This window comes from Haliaeetus albicilla, chromosome 5 (assembly GCF_947461875.1).
Source record: "Haliaeetus albicilla chromosome 5, bHalAlb1.1, whole genome shotgun sequence".
NCBI classification, from domain to species: Eukaryota; Metazoa; Chordata; class Aves; order Accipitriformes; family Accipitridae; genus Haliaeetus; species Haliaeetus albicilla.
In genome coordinates this window covers 31,886,383-31,908,115 of record NC_091487.1, presented here as the reverse complement: position 1 = coordinate 31,908,115, position 21,733 = coordinate 31,886,383, and the positions used below count along the sequence as shown (strand labels likewise).

Genomic DNA, 21,733 nt, shown 5'->3' with positions numbered 1-21,733 from the left:
TGTAAACTGTCTATTTAATTTTTCCCCAAAGAACTCCATTTAATAACCCATGATAATAAACTATGAAGTCCATATTCATGCTCTTGGCACATCTTATATAACTACCATTAGTTACAGGTACCTTTGGTTACAAACAAAGTTGCAGCCCTCAGGTTCAAGTCAGGCTTCTGATTTGAAATGCAAGTCCAAATTAACAATATCAGGATCTTAAAAAGGGAATTACAGAGTGGCTATTTTAAAAATACATTCATCAAAAGAAACATTACTAGCGCCATTTAAATGTAAGGACATAAATGAGAAAAATATCAATGTGCAGAGCAGAGATAGAAAGCAGAAGACACAAAATTTGGCCAGTCTAAAATGCGGAGAAGGCACCACTGAAAGGTTAATGGTACCTAACTAAAGATAAAAAAGCTGAAGGACATTGCACAGAAGAACCATCTAGAATTCAACAAGGCCTTATATCATTAGAGGAGCTAAAAAATCAAGTGTGAATTTAAAATCAATCAGGAATAGCAAGCAAAAAAAAAATAATATATATATATAATTAAAACCCCAATACTTCCCAATGAGCAAATGTGGTCATAAAACCTAGTCATATAGCTAACTGCAGAGATACCTAGGTAGGAGATCTAATAATGGAAAACCAGAATATTTAGGCTTCTTATGAGACCATCAAGACAGATCAGTCAGCTGTTTATAAAGTGTTAACAGCGTCTTAGCATTTCTGGTAAATGCATGTGGGGGTTTTAGGTTATTTTATTGCCACATGATTAGTGAAAATCAGACATTCTCATATTTAGTCACACTTTTAAAAGACTGGCAATTTTGCTTTTCCACCTATTTCGCTTTTACCTAAGGCTAGATATACATGACATACTAATATTTTTTTCGTTGAAATGTCTATTCAAAATTTTGGTTACATGTCCAGGCATCCACACTTCCCTTGGGTGATCCAGCCTCTCTATCCCAATGACTTCCTTTTACTGATGCAACTATAAAATAACCCAAAAAATTGAGACCCCAATTAAACCAAATATTCAGACTTGTCCAACAAATTTTATGACAATACCTGTTCTGTAAGACAGTTCCCTTGATTTTTTGTAATCGTTGTGGTTCTGCATTCACATCTTTAACAATTTTTAAAAGGTAATAATTTACAATGGCATCCCTTAATCAAATGTGAGGTTCAGCATATTCTAACATGTTATATCGAATAGCAATCAAGATAGTTCATGGAAGACATGGAAGGGAAAAGTAGTGATTGGTGAAGAAAATAAGTCAGCAATGGAAACCTTAGACTACTGAAGGGCAAAGGTTACCTCCCATTGGAAACCACTCTTTCTGAGCTGGTATGCACCTGCAGAAAATAAAGAAAAGAAAAAATTATTATTAATGAGGCCTCCATGAGAGAACAATATTTACAAGCATTAAGAAATCAGCCAGCAGAGGAGAAAAGCATGAAGGGATTCCAAGCAAATGAAGGCTGTCTGTATTCAGCTGCACTATCTCTTCCCAAGGAGGAATCTTGGAGCAAACAGAGCATTTGTCAGTCATCACTGCTTTAATAGAAAGAAATGGCTGTAAGACTTTTTTGCAATAACCACAGAAAGATGAACTGTATTTAGACTTGCCAGGCATCTAGGCTTGATCCAGACTGTTGAGGTTACATGGTGTTTCTCATGAGGGATTGCAGCGCAACCCGAACCAGTTATGCACGGGTCACAACAGATGCTGCATATTTTATGAATATTTTGTTCTACCACATGTGAAATTTCAGGTAACACTCAGCCTCCCTGGCACTTTTGCACCATTCAACTGGCCAGTAACTGTAGCTGGGGCACTCAGTGGAGTATATATCCCTGGTATAGATATTGTAAGTTTGGGGGTAGGAGTGGGGTAGGGTCAGACTGGTAAATTTGGCAAATCTTAGTGCAGCATGCCAGGAACAGTCCCAGAAGATACTGGGTTTGCACTCACATCACAGAACCATGATTCCTTCTTGCTTTTTTCTTGCCCTGTGTGATACTCAGTGAATTCAGGAATGAATGATGGCTCTTCCCCTTCCCTTCCCTCCTCTCTCCCACCCACTTTGCCTTCACTTGCCGATGGGGAGATGCATACTCTCTTGAATCATAGCCACCCTATAAGAACACCATCAGGTTCTGTGGACAAAAATAGAACCTCGTAAACTGTGTTTGTGTAAGAGGGTGACTGAATCATCACTGATATCAGTAGGTACGGGAACTAGTAGCCTATAAACCCTGACAGTTTCTCCTCAGTCTAGTGTTCTTGGTATTACTCATATGCCCACAATTTTTCATTAAAAAGATCTGCTCATTTCAAGGTATTTTTAGGATCTGAAATGACCTCCCAACAGACATACTACTTGTCATGAATTCAGGTTAATCTTCAGAAGAACTTTAGGAGCTCATATCTCTGAATATGCTTTGTTTCACCAGAATTCCATATTCTTCTCAGACTCTTCATCTCAACCCAATCCTTACATACCCTATGGCTCTTCTGAGATCCTTAGATTGCTTTCTGTTTCTCATTGTCTCTGAACCCTCATTTTTAATTCTTTTCCAATTTATCCCTAGTCTTTCTCTTACAGAGCCACTGTGAGCACAAACAAGGCATCCATTAATCTAACATTCTTCTGCTACTGCTGTACAGCATCAGGCAATCTCAGTGCTTCAAAGAACCTATTGCATCACCAGTACCCACCTGCCCAAAAGATTTAACCAACAAATTTCTTCCAAAATTCTTTGATTCATTCTCCTTTGGTAGCCTCACACCTAATATGATAGCTTTGAGCAAGCTTGAGCAGATGATATCAAGTAAGGGTAGAAGAATTACTACCTGATCTATTAAGTTAAAGAGTAGAAGCTTTACTATAAAGCACAAAAGGGTTGTTATTTTTTATCTCAGTTACTGCAAATGTGGTTTGCAGTTAGGAATATTCATTTCAGGAGGATAAACTTCTGAGAGCTCATTTTGGAATTTCACTCCATGTGTCCTTCCCACTGCTTTGATTCTCCTCTACAGTTGAATCACAAGGTAAACATTCATAATCAGATTACATGGCCCAGTGATTCTGAATATTACCTGATCATTTCACTTCCCAGACTCAGGGTACACAATGACATTCTTCAAAACTAATTGAGAAGTACAGATAGAAAGATAGTAATACTTGGGAGGGGGGATACATTTACTGGAAAAAATCCTGGAAAATAATTCTCTAAAACATATATCAAAATGATATGGTTGATATCAAAACGATATGGTTGCCCCTCAGACATCAAGGAATAAGGCCACTCACTATACCTCGATGTTTTAACATAACAACAAAATGTGCAGCTAATGCACGCTGGAGCAATGCTATGCTGAAGCAACACTATGGACCTGAACTAATTCTCAGTTTCCGAACTGATTCATGAGCATTTTCGTTGCTCTACTAATAAAAAAAGATACACTGAAGACAATGTTCATGCATTTAAGATGCTGGGATGAAATGCTTAAAAAGTTGTGAGGTTCCATTCTCACCTTTACCTGAAATCTGCTGTATTACATTGGGCAGGTTGATGATACACACCATGTTGTATTGCAATAAATTTTGTGGGACAGGGCAGTTAATTTTGTAAATAGACTACACTTCATTAAGAAAAACCAACTGAAAAAAAATACAGTGTAATTGACTGGAAGGAGCAATAGCCTTCAGGAAAGACCAAGAGAAAATGATACTCTAGAGTTGGAATATTAATGAAAAGTTCAATTAAAGTCTAGAAAAGTCTAAATCACCAGTCTTTGGAGTTTTTCCTCATTTGCACTTAGGAAATACCGCAAACGAAGCTTTGGTAATGTACTACAAAGGAATATAACATAGAAGTAAAAGCAACTTTTAACCTTTGCTTTTAAAACCTCACACTTTTACATTCCAGGAAAAAATACTGAATAACTTCTGCCTCTGTGATTTTGAAATCTACATTTTTGAGAAATAAACTACCCCATATCAAATATATATAAATTAGACTAATATCAAAAGACAATGTCAAATTCAGGCCGGAGGCATGTGGTTCCACTTCTGCCAATAGACTGTTTTGAAGTTGGTGTACCATTATTTTTATAGACTATCAAGATGATTTTTGAGCACACTAAATTAAGTGGTGAATACACTCCTAACAAAATGTTCTCTTTGAAAACCTCAATTGAAATACAAGGAGTGGGCAGCTCATACTGCTAGGTGAATGTGATATGAATTACTTTAAGAAGATACAGTGACTCTGAAATTATCGTCAATTAGAGTTGCCAAATTAAGTAAGAAAAAATAATGGACAAGATATGGAGGTGGGAGTTATGGAAATATAGTTACTACTAAAAATACAGGCAAAGCTGTAAAGGCATCATGACACAGTACCTAATGATTTGCTTATTATTCAGCATCTATTAAAGTATCAGCTTTTTAAGAACTTCTTTTTTTGTTTCCTAGATCTAATAGTTGGTAAATCGTTTTTCTACTGGTCCCAGTACTGAATGGCTTCATTTAATGCCACATTTTTAATGCAATTGTGCTAAAAAAATTTATTGTTAAGGAACTTATTACTTGGCAAGTGGTATCTTATGTATATGTATATTGACCATACATGTTCTGTCAACCTAAAATGATTATTTTAGAAGCTATCCACTTAAGCATCTCTTAAAGATTTAGAACTAATCAAATCCACAACAGTCAGTACTTTTACTAGTTGTCCAAGCTTCTTAATCAGATTCATCATGTATTTTCTTATGCCACTGTCTGCTAAGGACAAACACAAATTTGGATTCTTTTGAATGGTTTTACCATTTCAATATATTCCCTCTACTATAAAAAATTGCTTTAGGGAAAAAAAAAAAAGCTAGTTTGTCAACAGTTTATTTGCAGAAAACTATTGATTAGCAGGACTAGAAGTTATTCTAAAATACTTACCCAGAGACTTGAAATAAAAAATATGGCCAAATTTTTGCGATCCCGGGATTCAAAACAGTAAGCTTCTTGGGGCAGAGACCATCAGAAGATTTTATTTGTACATGGTGCTTAGCACAGTGAGACCCCAGTTTTTGACTGCAGCCCCTGAGTGCTACTGTAATAGAAATAATAAACGATAATAATAATAAAGTCTGCTTATTAACTTGACAGGCAATTTTTGAAATAATGAGTCATCAAGGAAACTAATTTTTTCCCAATAAGCAATTCAGCCATTTCCTCTCATCACAGATAATATACATCTGTCTTCTATGCTGTTTGCAGAAATTCTGTAGAGGTGCTGTGTCTTCTTATGAGAAAATTGGTTCATGAAATAGAACAATTTTTCTCAGACTCATGATTTCTTCTTTATTGAGGGCCAAATTGAGCCTGTGTTCAATTGCCCGTGTCTGGGACAGCAAGTAGTTACAGCACCTCCAGAGCAAGCTGAGGAAGAAATTGTGACTCAGAGAGTTCCAACCCCTTTCTCAGCCTCAGCTGCCTACTTGCTCCAGAAAGAAAGTAACCTGCAAACGCTCTATAGTATAGACTGTTTACCACCCCTGCCAAGCTCAGCTCAGCTCGCTGCTATGTTGAGGGGCGAGAGCCAAGACTACTTTCACACCCTCCTCATGTGTGCAGAGGACATGAGAAAGAAAGGAGTTCTAAGTGAAAAGCCTTTATTCTCCATCCTGTGGCAAACTCAAAATCTATGGAGGCCACGTGGAGACTTAGTGCTTCAGTAAGGACACATAAACCTGGGCACCAATCTGATCCTTCGTTATCGTCTAACAGCATGTAATTAAGGAAACAAAATCCCCAAAAGTGGAAAAGTCAAATTCTTCTTCTACCTGATCAAAATAATACTAAAGTGGTTTGGTTTTTTTTTTTTTTTAAATTTCTCTTTACTTGAAACACTACTTGTAAAACCTTAAGACCCATATATGGGTCTTAAGATTTTGATGTTATGTTGGCATGCCTGGCATGTTTCACTGACAATATTCTATGGTGAAGCAATAATGTTTATAGCCTCTTCTTTCAGAGATTTTAAAGTTGCCAGTGGCAACTGAAGTGCCTTTGATTGCCTTTATTTGCTATGTGGATCCATATTAATGACTAAATAAAATAGCCAGATGATTTGAGCTCTCTCAAAAAAAATCACCTCTGATTTTGGATCAAAGACATGTTTAACAATATCCACAGTCCTCATGCGTCCACACCACACAATCTGATGTACTCATCATCAATCATATGCCTTGTGATTAATTTGAGTCGTTATGAGTAACGTCTATCACCGCAGTCCTGGCATGAATAATTATTGTTCTGCACCCTGCTGAGATAACTCATTTCTGACAAAGATCTGCAATTTGATATCTGCATAAAACGAAAGATGAAACAGGAATAGTTTATTAGAATGGTATAGTGTGTTCAAAATTTTTGCAATAAACTTTTTTACGTCCTAGGAATTGATAACTACTTCAAGGAAAAACGTGTGAAACAGACCTCAATAGCTTGGAGATATTGTCTTTGCAATTACCCCTGGATCTTTCCATCAACATGTGGGATTTATATATCAAAAATATTAATGGGAATTTTAGAGCCTGCTGCTTTCCTGGAGACTTGTACTGCAAATAGCAATCACAGAACCAAAGCCAGGTGATTCTGAGGAAGACAGAATAACATAGGCAGCATCAAAAGGAGATGGCATTTAACTTTAAAAAAGTCCAGTCAAATATAGAGATTATGAGTCAGACTGGAAAAAGAATGGACAAGACAGACATGTAAGAGACAGGAAGCTAGTGAGCAGAGCTGGCACCTGCAAACCAACGTCCAAAGTGTGATCCACATGGGCAAAAGAAACTTTACCAGCAATTGCCCTTGGCCAGAGCTGCAGTTTGAATCCCGTCAAGAGGTTTCACCCTTGTGTGTCATCCACAAGTTCCTCCTTTGGGAACATCAGTGGTGCTGCCTTGAGCAACAGCCCTGGTGAGACCAGCACCATGGCTCACACACAGAGGAGTGAGAGCAAGTTGACACAGACCCTGTTTGTGTCTATCATTAAGTCAAACAGGACCAAAAACCTCAGGTTCTCCATCTTCCAGGCAGGTGTTCAAGACACTAGATAGCTATTTTTGGTCTAACTCGAGGAACATTTAAGTATGACATGTGAAATGAAAAAGAACTAACAGAAGAGACTGAGAAGTTCTCAATTTCAAAATACCCTACAGTCTGGCAATTGAGTTTCTTCTTACCAACGAAATGAAAAAGATTTATATTTTCTAGTCTTCCAACAGCAGAAGAGGGATTTGAGCCCAGGTTTCCCACAGGCTGTATGAGAGCCCTTACTAGTGTGCAAGTGAGTAAAGCAGACAGTGCCTTCTGCTGTGTGAATCTAGACTTTGAAGTCATAACAAGACATTCTGGCAGTTGGGGCAGGATGTCAGTTTAATACCATTCTGCCTTCTTTCCACATGCACATGTAATGAAAGAGTAGCAAAAAATAAGTGGCAAAAGCTTCTTACCTTTACTATCACAGAAACGGCTACTCAGAAAGTCAGCATATGGGTCTCTTGCCCCAGCCTTGCTATAGTTTTGCTTTTCTTCTTTTTTTTTTCCTTCTTTTCTCCCTACTGAAACTGCAGTTCATCAGCTCTTCTAAAACTTGAATAGACCAAGCTGTTTTAAACACATCCTCTAGTGATTCAGCCTTAGTATCATGGCTCTGGTACAAATTCTGCCTACAACTGTTAAGGAAAGACAGTTTCCTTCTTTCTTGGCGTGCCTCTACAACAGCATCCCTTCCCCCAAAAAACACTGCCTGCTTCAGCCTTCTTTTCTAAGATATGAACTTTTATACTAGACTCAATCCTTCATTTCAGACCTTGTAAAAATAAGCCTGTTATTTTTCGAACAATAACCAGGTATCTTTTTCACAATTGCTGTCTTATCCACTGTTCTTCTAAGAAATCTTGTGTATCTCCTGTGAGGGCATGTCTTCTGTCACACGTCCACTTCTGACTGATCAGACACACTTCTGACTGATTTCCCTAATAGCTTCAGTTAGTTTAATTACATGTATTAGTATTATCAGTATTAAATCAGCATCTGCATTATTGTATTGTACTTTATATAGGTATCTATTCCTTATTCTTCACCTAAAGGTAAGCAAAACCATCGATGTCTCCCTGTGTTTGCAATCTGAAGCAGCAGCAAGCAGTAGCGCCTGTTCTTTTGATCTTGGCAGAGCACCAGTTCTGAGGCCTGAAGATGAACTATCATATCTATGGGCAGAACTTTTTCCTTCCTGAAACTTTTGCAAAAATAACTAGAATAAGAATCTCTTCCATATTTTAACAGCCTCCCATGAACTCTCAGATAAGGGACTTGAAAAGAACAGCAAAGACGTCTATTATATTTTGTAATATATCAGTAGAGTTTAAGGTCAAAAAAGACCAATAGGTCACTTGATGTGTTCTTTCATACCTCACAGCCCAACAAAGGTACATTTGCATTGAGGTAATTACTTTTGTAATTAGACGACTCCCTGCAACAATTTGCATGAATCATCCTTCCTGTTAAATATATCTTCTCCTTTCTGAATTGAATTTTACTTCAGCTTCTAATCACTGATTTTGCCAATCCTTTCTCAGATTTCACTTCCCCCATGAAGTTATTCGCACTAAAAGCCACTGCCCAGTTTTCTTACTGATACGTACACTCTATTCTTTCATTTTACCCTTTACTGTCTAGCATTTACTCCATCTCTTTAATCCTGCTGGTGTCCCTGTCCTGTATTTAAACAAGCTTCTTTCTATAAATGGCACTGTTACTTCTATGCTGCCACTGCTAATACTTTAACTGATAAAACTGCGCTTGCCTTTTCACATCTGCTCAGGCCAGTGGTTATGCTGTGATTAGCTGGGTCTTCCTTACCATCACAATAATCCATCAAACATGAGAATCCAATCCTCATTTTACTACCTGCCACCCACTGACAGCTCAAAATAGCCTGGATTTGATAAGCTTCCAGGTGACCTGAAAGGATGAGAAAGAACTTTTAAGCAAGGTTCAAGAAATGCTTGTCATAGTGGTGAAGGGGTAAAAATGAGTAACTCAAGATGTTTAGCTTATTGGATTTCTCCTGGAACAAGTTACTGAAATGGTGATTTTTGTAGAAACAGTGTCATACTGCACAACAGTGAAGTGGTAAGATTACTTTCTTAAATAGTTTTACATCAAAGTAAAGTGAAAAGAACAAGATTTACAGAGTCACACTAGGGAATTAGCCTTAATGTAAGTAGAGTTATGTTTCTTTTATAGCAGATAAATGTCTGATGAATTTTCTATGATTTAAATGGCTTAGATTTTTTTTAATTCCCTATTTTACTTCTGCACATACATCCTTCGGCCTTTGGACCTAAAATTGTCTATATCACTTTTCCTTCATGTTTGTTCACTGCACAAATGAGGGAATGACTATGGTACATTTAATAAAATATTAAATTCAAATTTTAGGAGATTGAAAAAGCAAACAGCTTTCAATTCCCAAATCATGAATATCAACATAGCAGCTTGCTTCACAGTGTCAAGGTTTGAGTTCAAAACGCAGACAAAGATTCCCATCCCATGAATAAATTACTATTTGGAATGGAAGAAATAAAAAGAGGAATGATCATTGGGTTACCAGTTAAATAATCCAACATCACATCATCATGTTTGAATTCAGAAAGTAGTAGTGATATCTTTGAAGTAGGTATGCACTTTTGTTGCACGATCACTAATTATTATAACAACTCCAAGTATGTTTGATAGCTTTAATTTAAAAAAAACCATAGCTGAGACCAAAAAATAGGAACCACTTCATCACACAGGTATTCTTTAACCTACAATTTCAGATATTAATAAAATGTGTATTTAGTGTGCATGGGTTTTGTAGCTTTGTAGCACTTGCACCTTCACTCTCCTGCCTTGTTATCATCTAGTTTCTTGTCACTAGCAAGCACAGGGGAACTTCAGCTCAGAAGTCTGATCAAGCTGAGTGTTGGAGAAGTCTGAATCTCCTCACTGCAGACCAGACTTCTGCTTTTTCAGATCCTCCCCACATTGCAGTGATGCTACTTTGGCATCAAAATGAAATTTGTTCATTTGTTTCAGTTTTCTTCATTCCAGCATGGAAATGAAGCAAAAAGAGGAATCAGATGTACCAGCAGATTTTGCCACAGGGAAGGATTTTCTAGTGCCGATTCCATATTGATCCAGAATTTAGAGTTTCAGAAACCTCAATTAAATGTTTCCTTAAATTTCTTGCCAGTCCACTGTTGCTGCCTGACTGCTCATTTTCCACCCTTCTCAGCACAGGCAATGACACATTGGGTGATCTGAAGGAGCAATCTTGTGAACTTGAGCTACATACAGGCAGAGGGGCGCGTGACTTCTCTTATCTTAAGAGTGGATATGCATGTGGAAGATCCTCTTGAGGTGCATACAGGAAAGAACTGGAACAACCCAGTATAAACCCAACATAACAGCAAATACCACTTTAATTTCTGTGTTGGAAAACTAAAGACTGAATCGATACCATCTAATTTTAAGACTCTAAGTGAGGTTCCTAAGAGGAATTTAGGATGTGTCTGAACTGTCAGACATGGTTGCACCAGCACTCTGTGCTGCAGGAAGTCCCCCAGACTTCACCATTGTGCCCCTTGCTTCTGGATTTGTCTGGAAAGGAAAAATGAGCATGCAGGCAGGAGGGAAACATGGTGACATCCAGCCAGGGCACTAAACCGAATAAGTGAAAGACCAAGATCTTGGGACATCTCACAGTGTCCACCTACAGTTTGGACATAGCTTCAGTGAACCTGGTCTTCCTTCATAGCCAAGAAAGAGAGCGGAGTACCTAGAAGAGGCGTTCTGATCTGATCTACCTCTGGTTCAGCTCTCGGAAAATCTGCAACAGTAAAGGGAATTTGCCCTTTGCCTTTTGAAAGTGATTGTTAACATTGATACAAGAAGCTTTCTTGTAAGGTGCTTTCTTTCATCATAAAATAAAAGTGAATAGCAAAAATTTTTGTTTAGCTATTTCAATCACTTTGTTTTAATGTATTAAATAAAAATTTGCATGCGTGTGCGTGTGTATGTATATATGTGTATAGATACATACATATATATTTATATGTAGGTATAAATATATCTAACTGTACAATATCTTGTTTCTATCTATACAAAATCTTAAATAGAATATAGAAGACTGTTCAGACATAATTACCTTTTAGCTAAAAATATGAGGAAGAAATTTTGGTGGTTCTAACAGGGAAACAAGTGCTTTGGAAAACTTTACCTATGATAATATATTCTTTGACATTAAACATTTACTTCATGCAGGCAACACATTTCTATTTCTAATAAACAATCAAAATATATTTTTAAAAGGATTTTGAATGATTCTAATAAGAATTTGCATATTCAGCCTATTTTGTGGAAAACTAACCAGTCTGAAAAATCCAAGGTTAGGTGCAAAATAAACTGTGGCTCTTAAGGTGCAGTCTCTGAATTGTAGCAAAGGCAACTATGGCTTAATTTCAGAGAGGTATTGATTTTTTTCTCACTTCTTGCTATAAACTGGCAAAGTGCCATGTCTTTCAATGGGCAGTAGTAAACATGGAAGAAATCTTAGATGTTCCTAAACATTGAAATTTAGACATATGCAGTCAGATCGGAGGAAAAAAAAATCTAACCCTAACTAATTTCATCTGAGTTTATTCCAGAGCTGTAACCTTCAATCTAGCCCAGGCTTTCTGTTGCTGTGGTAGGACCTGGCACCTAGCAATTCTTTTCTTATAGCCAGCTGTACACCCCTACTTGGGTATCCACAAGTTCAAGGGCAAGGTCAAACAGAGAGGAATATATAGGAAGCATCCTGCACTGTGGCTATTCAAGATGGCATATGCCAGAACAGTGGTCTGCTGTGCAATAAAGACTCTCAAAGACTGAGGTAAGAAAGAAAAAAATAGTCAAATCAGACCAAAAAGAAGTCCAAAATAACTTATGTTCTATTCTCTTTTCCTTTATTACTTTATAGTTTCTTTAATCTCTCCCTATTTCTCCTTTCCTCCTTATTTCTGAGAAGTGTTCGCTCCTACAAGAATGTGTAACACATGAGCATTGAAGAAAGCTGGATTTGTTTTTCAGATGAATCTTGTGAGGATTCAGTAATTGCTGCAAAACAAATCATTATTAATTGATCTGTACAACACTACAAGCTTTGGTACTTTCCTTTGTAGTTCTCTTATTCTCTTGTTCTGCACCTACAGTTTAGTATTTTAAGGTCTCAACACCTACACCTTTTAATTTTGCTGTGAAATGTTCTGCAACTTCACTTTTCTGCTATCGCTTTGTGTTTTGCAGGCAGAGTATTGATTTAATTTACAAGCATTCCAGTTTTCTATAGCTACAGTTCTTCCTTTTGCATCCTTTTTATATGAATATGTCTAAATCTCTAGAAAATTGAAATGCCATACTAGTAATACCTGCTTCTACTTAATATGTCAAAAGTGTAGTTTTATAACTGAGTATAAAAAAGACATTCAGATTATTGACATTTAACTGTAAAGAATACGAGACTGCCATTATTTACAAGTGGTTTATTACTTTCTTTTATGAATAGGTTTAAAGAACTTTGTTAATTATATGCTGTATGAGTGCAAAAAAGCCTCTACTTATACATTTTAAATGCCCCTTTTTCTATATAATTACCTTTAAAGTAAGATGAGCATTGCTGCATTGCATTAAATTTATACTCTCATATGTTCTCTGAATGTGCTATAAATGCAGAGGTTCTTTCTTTCTTAATAGAATTTCACTTTTCTCATCTGGAGTTTCAATATTTCAGAGGTCTTTTCATTTGATTATACATGCAAATCACTTGGGAGACCTAATACACTTATCTAAAAATTACTCATTCCTGTATAACGAATTTAACAATCTCATCTACAGCGAATAAGACTTTCAAAACTGCTTCCAATTCCTCCACAGAATAGCTCTGTTTCTCCTGAATACAGATCCTGCCACCCAGCCAAACTGTAACCAGTGTACTCTAAGGTCACAGGCAGATTGATGTTTATGTAAAATACAAAGTTTCAGCCACCTCTGAATATTTTACGCTTCCTGATTTGGGGGTGTCGTGTGTACGGGACTGATTCCTATGCATGACTGACTTAGGTTAAGACGGAAAAAAATACCACCAGGAGAATATTACTATTGAGGCGTCTGTGGTGTCAGGTAATCACAGCCATGTCCCTTCTTTCTGCCTCTGGCAGAGACTTTGCGGTGAGATGTCCAGTTTCCCTCCTGCAGCAAGATGCCCAGATGAGGCAGGCAGCCATATGCAGGCAACGAGCAGCGTGACACCCAGCAGCTACTGGGAACATCACCGGTTTAGCAAGGAAGGCAACCTTCTGGTAGGATTGCAAACAAACCCGAACAACTATGGCACTAAGTAGTTTTATTAAACATTTGGGGGATTACAGTTTCAGAGTAAAAGCACTACGTACAATCCTTACACAGTCATCTTCTTATTACCAGTGTTTAACTGGTTAGGTATATGTGGACTCATTCTTGCCACCCTTGTTTTGAGAAATATTTTCTGTTCCCAGTATTAGTGAGCCTATATGCTATGTAAAATACTCCACAGAGTAAGCAGAATTATATCACAAACCAATGAAAGTCAAACTGTGAGGGAACCACAGGTAACTACAGTTAAGGTCTGCAAACCCTGGAACAGAATACTAGAAGCAAAGTGCTGAAGCATAAAATATAGAAACTAATGGAATCTCGGAATATTTCCCACTGGAGTATCATAGAAGTAGAAAAGCATTTCAAGGGACTCTAATCCAATAGAAACATAGATTTAAGCAGGTAATACAGCTAAGGCAAAAATCTGAAGCTAGTTCCAGACTGCAAAAAGGGTAAGAATGACTGGATCTAAAAAGCCGAGGGCAGGAAATTGTTTGGTGCTCAAAATGTGGGAAAATGGGAAAAAATAGCAATCTAACTGACATTCCTATGTACAATTTTTCTGTGAGTGTCAGATAATATGGCATTATTCTTAAATTCCATATCTTTTTCCTCTTTTGAATTTTTCGTTGGAAAAACAGTTTCCAAACTTCATCTGATGAAAAAAATATCTTAAAATATTTTAAAAGAATATCCTATGAGATATAAATACAACAACAACAACAAAAATTAATAGTAAATCCAAGTATTTTATTTATATAGATAGATATATCACATACATATAATGTACTTCACTATTTTAAGAAAATTTAATTGTATGTCATGATTCGTAACTTTGGAAGAGACTAGTTGATCACACTGACATTTCTACATCTCAGTCTACTTGTCTCACACAAACACTATTACAAAAGTTTAAAAAGAAGAAGGTGTCCGTTCTTGCCTTCAGGAAAGATATATATGTATAAAAAGATTATAACATAAGGATCATTTGTATTTCATATTTCCAAAAATAAAATTAAGCCATGAACAAGATAATGATGAAAAGTTCAAGTCCAGGAGAGAAAAGAGAGAAGGGGAAGAAACAGTAATCAATTCTCAACAATTTTATGACTCCTTGTGATGCCATTGAATACTGTACTCAGAATGTTGTTTTGGCATTCTGTATTTTACTAGCTACTTCCAAAACAAATTTTGCTTATTGACAGAAAGTTTAAAACAGATAAACCTTGATACCAGTACATATGCTGTTAACTGGTTCTTCTACATTCTTTGTAGCAGGTTTCAAACATAATGAAGCCACGGTATACGGAATTAGATCTTCTCTTCCAGTTACCCCATGCCTGCAGGTTCCAGCTACCATCTTTGCTACTGCTCTATTATTTCTCCAGGATTTTTTTCCCTTGTGTTATATTACATGCTAATAGCACAATTGTTGTTTCCCATGTCAAACATACTGTCTTCAGTAAATTGTAAGAATGTAAATTGTTCATATTTGCCTCTGTAAAATAATAAACCCTTGTTTAGCAAAAACAGTCAGTGGTAATAGCTTAGAAGTGTTCAACAAGATAAAGGTTTAACTTCTAATCTATTTATGAATATATATATTCTCTAGGAGAACATAGTCACTTTCATCAGAAAGCCTCATAGAAAGGCAAATGTTCTGTTAAATAATTTTGAAAAATACCATCCTCAGACAACAGCCCAGTGTCTGGTCTCCAGGAGCCTATCAGCCAGCACTAGAGTTGCTCGACATCCTGCATAGTACAGTCCTATCTATGTTCAGCTCCTTAACCTCTTATAAAAAGCATGTGGAATGTGTTTTTTTATTTTCCTTTTTTACAGGTAGCTGGGCACTTTTCTTGATGACAGATTGAGCTTCATGTTCAATGGACCTATAAGTGGATGCGTTGGATCCATTGTACACATGCCATGTGACTTACCCCTACAAGCACAGACAGGTTTGTCCTCAAAGTCCCTATGAACAGCAAGGTACGTTCACAACAGTGACTGCTCTGATTTTTCAACACTCTGTATATAGCACTGCATGGGAGTGTTCATGGTCTTAAATGGTTTTGTGTATTATGACTTGTGGTATTCTCTTCTGAGATGCCTACCTCTTTGTATTGGGTTTGTGTGGCAAGGTTTTGGTAGTGGGGGGGGTTTCAGGGGTGGTTTCAGTGAGAAGCTGCTGGAAGCTTCCTCCATGTCTGACAGAGCCAATACCAGCCGGCTCTAAGACAGACCCACCGAGCCAATCAGTGATAGTGGTAGCACCTCTGGGATAACATATTTAAGAAGGAAAAAATGTTGCAAGGCACACAGAAATGGCAGCCAGAGAGCAGAATGAGAACATGTAAGAGAAACAACCCTGCAGACCCCCAGGTCAGTGAAGAAGGAGGGGGAGGAGATGCTCCAGGTGCCGGAGCGGAGATTCCCCTGCAGCCCGTGGGGAAGACCATGGTGAGGCAGGCTGTCCCCCTGCAGCCCATGGAGTCCACGGTGGAGCAGATATCCACCTGCAGCCCGTGGAGGACCCCACGCCAGAGCAAGTGGATGCCTGAAGGAGGCTGTGACCCTGTGGGAAGCCCACACTGGAGCAGGCTCCTGGCAGGACCTGTGGCCCCATGGAGAGAGGAGCCCATGCTGGAGCAGGTTTTCTGGCAGGACTTGTGACCCCATGGGCGACCCACGCTGGAGCAGTGTGCTCCTGAAGGACTGCACGCCGTAGAAGGGACCCATGCTGGAGCAGTTCATGGAGGACTGTCTCCCGTAGGAGGGACCCCATTCTGGAGCAGGGGAAGAGTGTGATGAGTCCCGCCCCTGAAGAGGATGAAGCAGCAGAGACAATGTGTGATGAACTGACCGCAACCCCCATTCCCCATCCCTCTGTGCCACTGGGGGGGTAGGTAGAGAATCCGGGAGTGAAGCTGTGCCAGTGAAGAAGGGAGGGGCGGAGAGAAGGTGTTTTGAGATTTGGTTTTATTTCTCATTACCCTACTCTGGTTGATTGGCAATAAATTGAGTTTATTTTCCCCAAGTTGGGTCTGTTTTGCCCGTGACAGTAATTGGTTGAGTGATGTCTCCCTGTCCTTATCTCGACCCATGAGCCCTTTGTTATATTTTCTCTCCCCTGTCCAGCTGGGGGGCGGGGGAGTGATAGAATGGCTTTGGTGGGCACCTGGCATCCAGCCAGGGTCAACCCACCACACACTTCCTTCCCATTCCTTATATAAAAAATCTAGCTGGTCAAAGATAGATATCTTCATGCTTAACAAACTGAAGCCTACTTCCTATGGTAGATTTCATGTCTTCAAGGTATGCTCGAACTGCTCAGTGTGCCTAAAAGATAACTGAATCATTCTGGTGAAATATCCCTGTCTGACACTAGGATTATTTATTTATTTATTATTATTTTTTAGAACCCTGCATGCAGGAGATGGAGCTTTTTCAACACTCACCTCTAGACAATGACTGTGATTCTCAGGAATGATCCCATGTTCATCACCTTCAGATCCAATTACAACATCCATCTTCTTGCAGTTTAGTTCCCCAGCATCATTGTACAGTGATCTTAGGAGTGTGCATATGATCTGTAAAAAAAAAACAAAAAACAAAACATTGCAATGCACACAATAATTACCCTTGCAGAAAGTGCAAGAAGGCAAGAGTATCAGACTAGGCTGGACTACCCCTTCTATCCTAAAAACAAGCCCAGGGCCCAAAGCCAATGACCCTGCTTGTAGTAAGAGTTGGTGTTACGAAGTTCAGCGTGGTTCAATAATGAACTATGTCATTTTGATATGCTAAAAAACTAAATTATATTACCATTAATGCTACTATGAAAAACCTCACCTAGACCACAACCTGGGACAGAACAGGAAAAACAGCATTGGACAGGGAGCTGGTTTCCTCTTAGAGAAGCATCGGTGAGAAGTGAAGGGAAACTGATCCCTCTCCAAAGCACACCTCAGCAAACTTCAACTGTAGCTCTTCTTTCAACTAAAGAACAGCAAGACACACTACTCCCTTCCAATTTTTAGGGAAGTTGTTTTTAATTTTTTTCAAATGAAAAAAAGGTTTCTTCCATTTCCTTACAAAGAGCTAGGATGAAGTGGGTCTACTTTGTCTGGAGAGCTAACTTTACTGTTCTGAAGAAATAAAAATCTCTTAAATGAATGAAGAGAGTAAAAATATGCCTCAAAATAGAAAACTGATTGCAGTTGTAACTATGTAGAAATTATTGGTCTATATTAGACTCTCTGGTGTAGAGCTATAACCTGAGAAAGCACATGTTTTCCCCAAGGAAATGACTGTAGTCATTTACTTGCCTGCCAATTTTTTCAGTGTTCTTCCTTCCCTCCCTTTTTTTTAAGTTCTGATGTTATTAAAAATTCATAACATTTTACATTATGAAATATTTAATTGCAGTTGTTGATTTCCCATTATCCTGTGGGTTTTTTGTGGGTTTTTTTTAAGTAGAAAAAATAATTTCTTGGTGACATTTGGATAGGAAAAAAGGGACTATTAATGGGTGAATGAATGTCACTTGGTTGAGGGTAAAACAGATGATCCAATCATTTCTAAACGGACTACTTTCTGTTCTGAGAAAGTACTAACAGAACTAAATAGAGATGATCAGAAAAATGAAAGAAGAGTACATATTGGATACTTTCAACTTGCCTACAGCACATTGTACTTTTGAATTTATGGCAATTTGTGATAAGCTAGGATCCCTTCACATTAACAAAAAAAAAAAAAAAAGTTAAAATTATCAGTATATTCTAGAAGATATACTGGAAATTTCAACAAATGAGCTGCAGTCAGAAAGAAGTACAGAAAAGCTGTTGATATTAGAGGAAATGGTTCTATAAAAGGTAGAGAAATAGATACACCGAACGTGTTCAGGACAGGAAAAAAGTTTGATAGTATATGAGCACTTACAAAATGAAAATTACAGATTCTAGTAGGAAAGGGCTAAAATAATTGAGGGATAAAAGGAATTTAAAAAAAACCCTGCAGCTGAGTTTAAGGGACTTGTAATAAACAATGCAAGCGCAAAGATTTCACACTTAAAAGTAATTAATACAGTAGATGCTTTAAAATATTTTATAAATACTTTATTTGTATGTTTATTTGTGCTTTTATAGCATAAAATTGCTCACCTCTGCCTATTTGTGGCTAAGAGCTCAAAAGCACTGCATGACAGATGATACTCAATTTAACATACTTCTAGGACACTTGTGCAGGCAGCCGTGCTTCCTTCCACCTCTCGTGCTCCACCCTACTGTATAGGATCTACATGGGTAGCCACACTATTTCTATCCAAGAAAGTGGCTGTGTTCAGGCCACAGGAGCTGGACCATCTTTGTATTCCGGTCTCAGTGGTCACACAGCTAACACGTGGAAGACTGTTGTGTTCAGATGCTCATACGGTCCCCACAGACCTTCCCCAGGTAAGACAGTCACGGTGTCTCTGGTGCCACTTTTCCAGTTGATGAACACGTACTGTCTATCAAACCCAAGTTTTATATCTATGTGATACCAAAAAGCTTTATGCCCAGTTTTCTACAGAGTCGCTGTGAAATGTATACTGTGTTAATAAATCAATGCAAAGTATCTATTTGAATGAGACAATCTGAGGAGCACAACACTGTAGTTGCATTCAGTAGTAGCAAAGCGTAAGAGCTGAGATGCTTGTGCAGCTTTCGTTAGGTCTCCTTGTGGCTAAGTTTTGATACTATCATTAATTAGAAAACCACCTCTCTTTTTCATAGGATTCTTGGCTGGCCAGTACACAGGGCAGATAAACCCATAAGACATCATTGTCTATAAAAGACTTTTCGCTTGGAAACCGTAGCTCAGTGACTGAAGGAAGAGTGGAAAGAAAAGGGAGAATCTATGAGCTAACACCACTAAATATTGCCATGGAAAATTGTAATCTCCCTTCCCTCCAGGCTCAGGAAACAGAAGAATCGTATTTTCCCATGTCCTTTGTATGTAGTCTTTTACTACACCTTTTAATCCCCTAATATACACAAAGTGTATCTGTGCTGTGCAATGCTGTTTGGTGCAGATACACCTTGGGTTCTGAAAGCTCCACGCTGTCACAGACCATGCTAACACTCGGCGTACGCTTGCTTTTGCTTTCATACGCTGGCTACCTTTCCTAGGCTAGTACGTTCCCTACAAGCTTGCATGTCTTCTTGTGCTAAAGAGATCTGTTGTGCATAACAGGTGTAGAAGAACGCTCTCTGTCCCTACGGCTACAGCATAGGAACAGCAAGTGATGGTGTGAAGCTTCAGCGCTGTGGGATGTTTCTGCTAATGTTTCTAAAGTGAAAGCAAGACTTTCATTAGCAACATTTTGTTGTTCTGGTTTCTTTTATTCTTTATTCTTTAATTAAAATATTACAGCCTGAATCCTATTTTAGAACAACAAAGAGTCCAAGGAAAGCATACCTGAATGTTAAGAAATTGTAGGATTTGAGCATCTTTCTTTGTAAGTATTGCTGTACTTCAGTAATATATTTTAATCTAAATCACTTGAAAAACTGTCCACAGTACAGTTAATGGATTTAATTACAAATAATACTCCTCTGACCTTTCTCCGTCTAGAGGTAGACATTTCAGCCTCTAGCAACTGCGTTTTTAAAATTCACTGATGACATATTGTTATTAATAGACAAAAGGCCATTGATGATATCCACAGATCTAAAGCTTTTGATTTAATCATTATGTTCCCTTGATTAAAGAAACTGCTATTCTTTGGTCAATTATTCGTGCTATTATCTTGGGCTGATTTTCATGGGCCATTGTAAAAATGTTACAGAGACAAATTCTAATAAAACTGGTACATTTGTGTGTTACTTGAAAATGTTGATTGACCCTTATTTGTGCTGGAAAAACAAACCATTCAATAAGGAACAGCTCTCTGAATCAAATACAGAGGCCTGGGAATCTCTGGTTTGCCATAGATCAGTTTGGCAGAACAGATCTATGCAATGCTGTGTTTCAACAGAGGTTAATGGTACCTCGGGGGTGCTGTAAATGATGCCAAGTAAATGCATTTCTGAAAGAACTATACGTTAGCTGAACGTTGTTGTGCACTATTTACACTAACAGCATGATGTCTGTGCTGTGGCTGCTTGGCATGGGCCTGTGCGAAAACAGCTTGAGCTTTGTCTCAGGAAAAGGTCCTTCCACTTGGACTAGGTGCTACGCAGGAAGCCCTGGATGAGCCCGTACCTCCCGAAGCTCTTAATGCAGCAGCCTCGTGCACCTGAAAGAAGATTTTACCCTCTCCATAGAGCAGCTCAGCTGGGACCTGCAGGACCAAGAGGCCCTATTTGAGGACGTTTTTGATCCTGTGCTAGCCTTTTAGGGTCACCTGTGCAACACAGAACGAGGCCTGTGCTCGCTCAGGCCTACCAGCTCTCCTTCTTATCTTAAATACCAGAAGCCAAAACACAATGAAAAAAATCTTCTCTGTGGATTTCAGAAAATTTCTAAAAACCACCCATGAGATTTTGTCCCCTCTAAGACAGTGATAGAAATCCAAATTACATTGGTGAAGCCAGGAGCTTTTCTGTAACTAGTTATGTGACACAATGCCAAGCAACCTACAGCTTGTAATCCCAGCTGAAAGTTACATTTGCATCCTACCTGTTTACATAAGCCTATTTTCCAGCGAAATCTCTGACAGTGCAAATACATTATTTTTGCTTTGAAAAGCTCAGTAAGACTTTACAAGCTTACTCACATACTCTTACTGAGTTAAACTACATTTGATTCAAAAGTCTTGTTCTTCCTGTTATAAACTGACACTCCACTTCATGTATCTTGAAAACATCTCTGAATCAAGTGAGTTTAGTCACGTGGATTTATTTAATATATTGCACATTTAGAAACCTGCAGCTTTATTTTTGCTGCATTTGTTCCTACATCCTGCAACTGACCCTATATCCTCCCAAAGAGAAATTATTTACTTTCAGTTATGCTAAAAAAAAATCTATAATTATAATTCTACATTAGAGGAGATATCTATACATATACAAGGTGGGTGGGTGTGTAGGTGGGGGTGGGGGTGTATGGACTTTGTCCTTGACAAAAGATTCCTGAAGTAGTTGCGTTCTTGCAGATTTCCCTTGGAGATAATCACACCACTTCAGGACACAATAGTCACCAGCTGGAATACAACCTACTTTAAATAGAGAATTTGAA

General features: G+C 38.2%; 1 long non-coding RNA gene across 1 annotated transcript; it reads right to left on the bottom strand.

Annotated features, from left to right (window-relative positions):
* Positions 1-1,043: 1,043 nt before the first annotated feature.
* LOC138685327 (uncharacterized) lies at positions 1,044-17,041 on the bottom strand. Its single transcript, XR_011324560.1, has 2 exons — positions 16,972-17,041; positions 1,044-1,360 (listed from the first exon to the last, which is right to left on the bottom strand). It is a non-coding gene; the product is annotated as an uncharacterized lncRNA (long non-coding RNA).
* Positions 17,042-21,733: the final 4,692 nt, after the last annotated feature.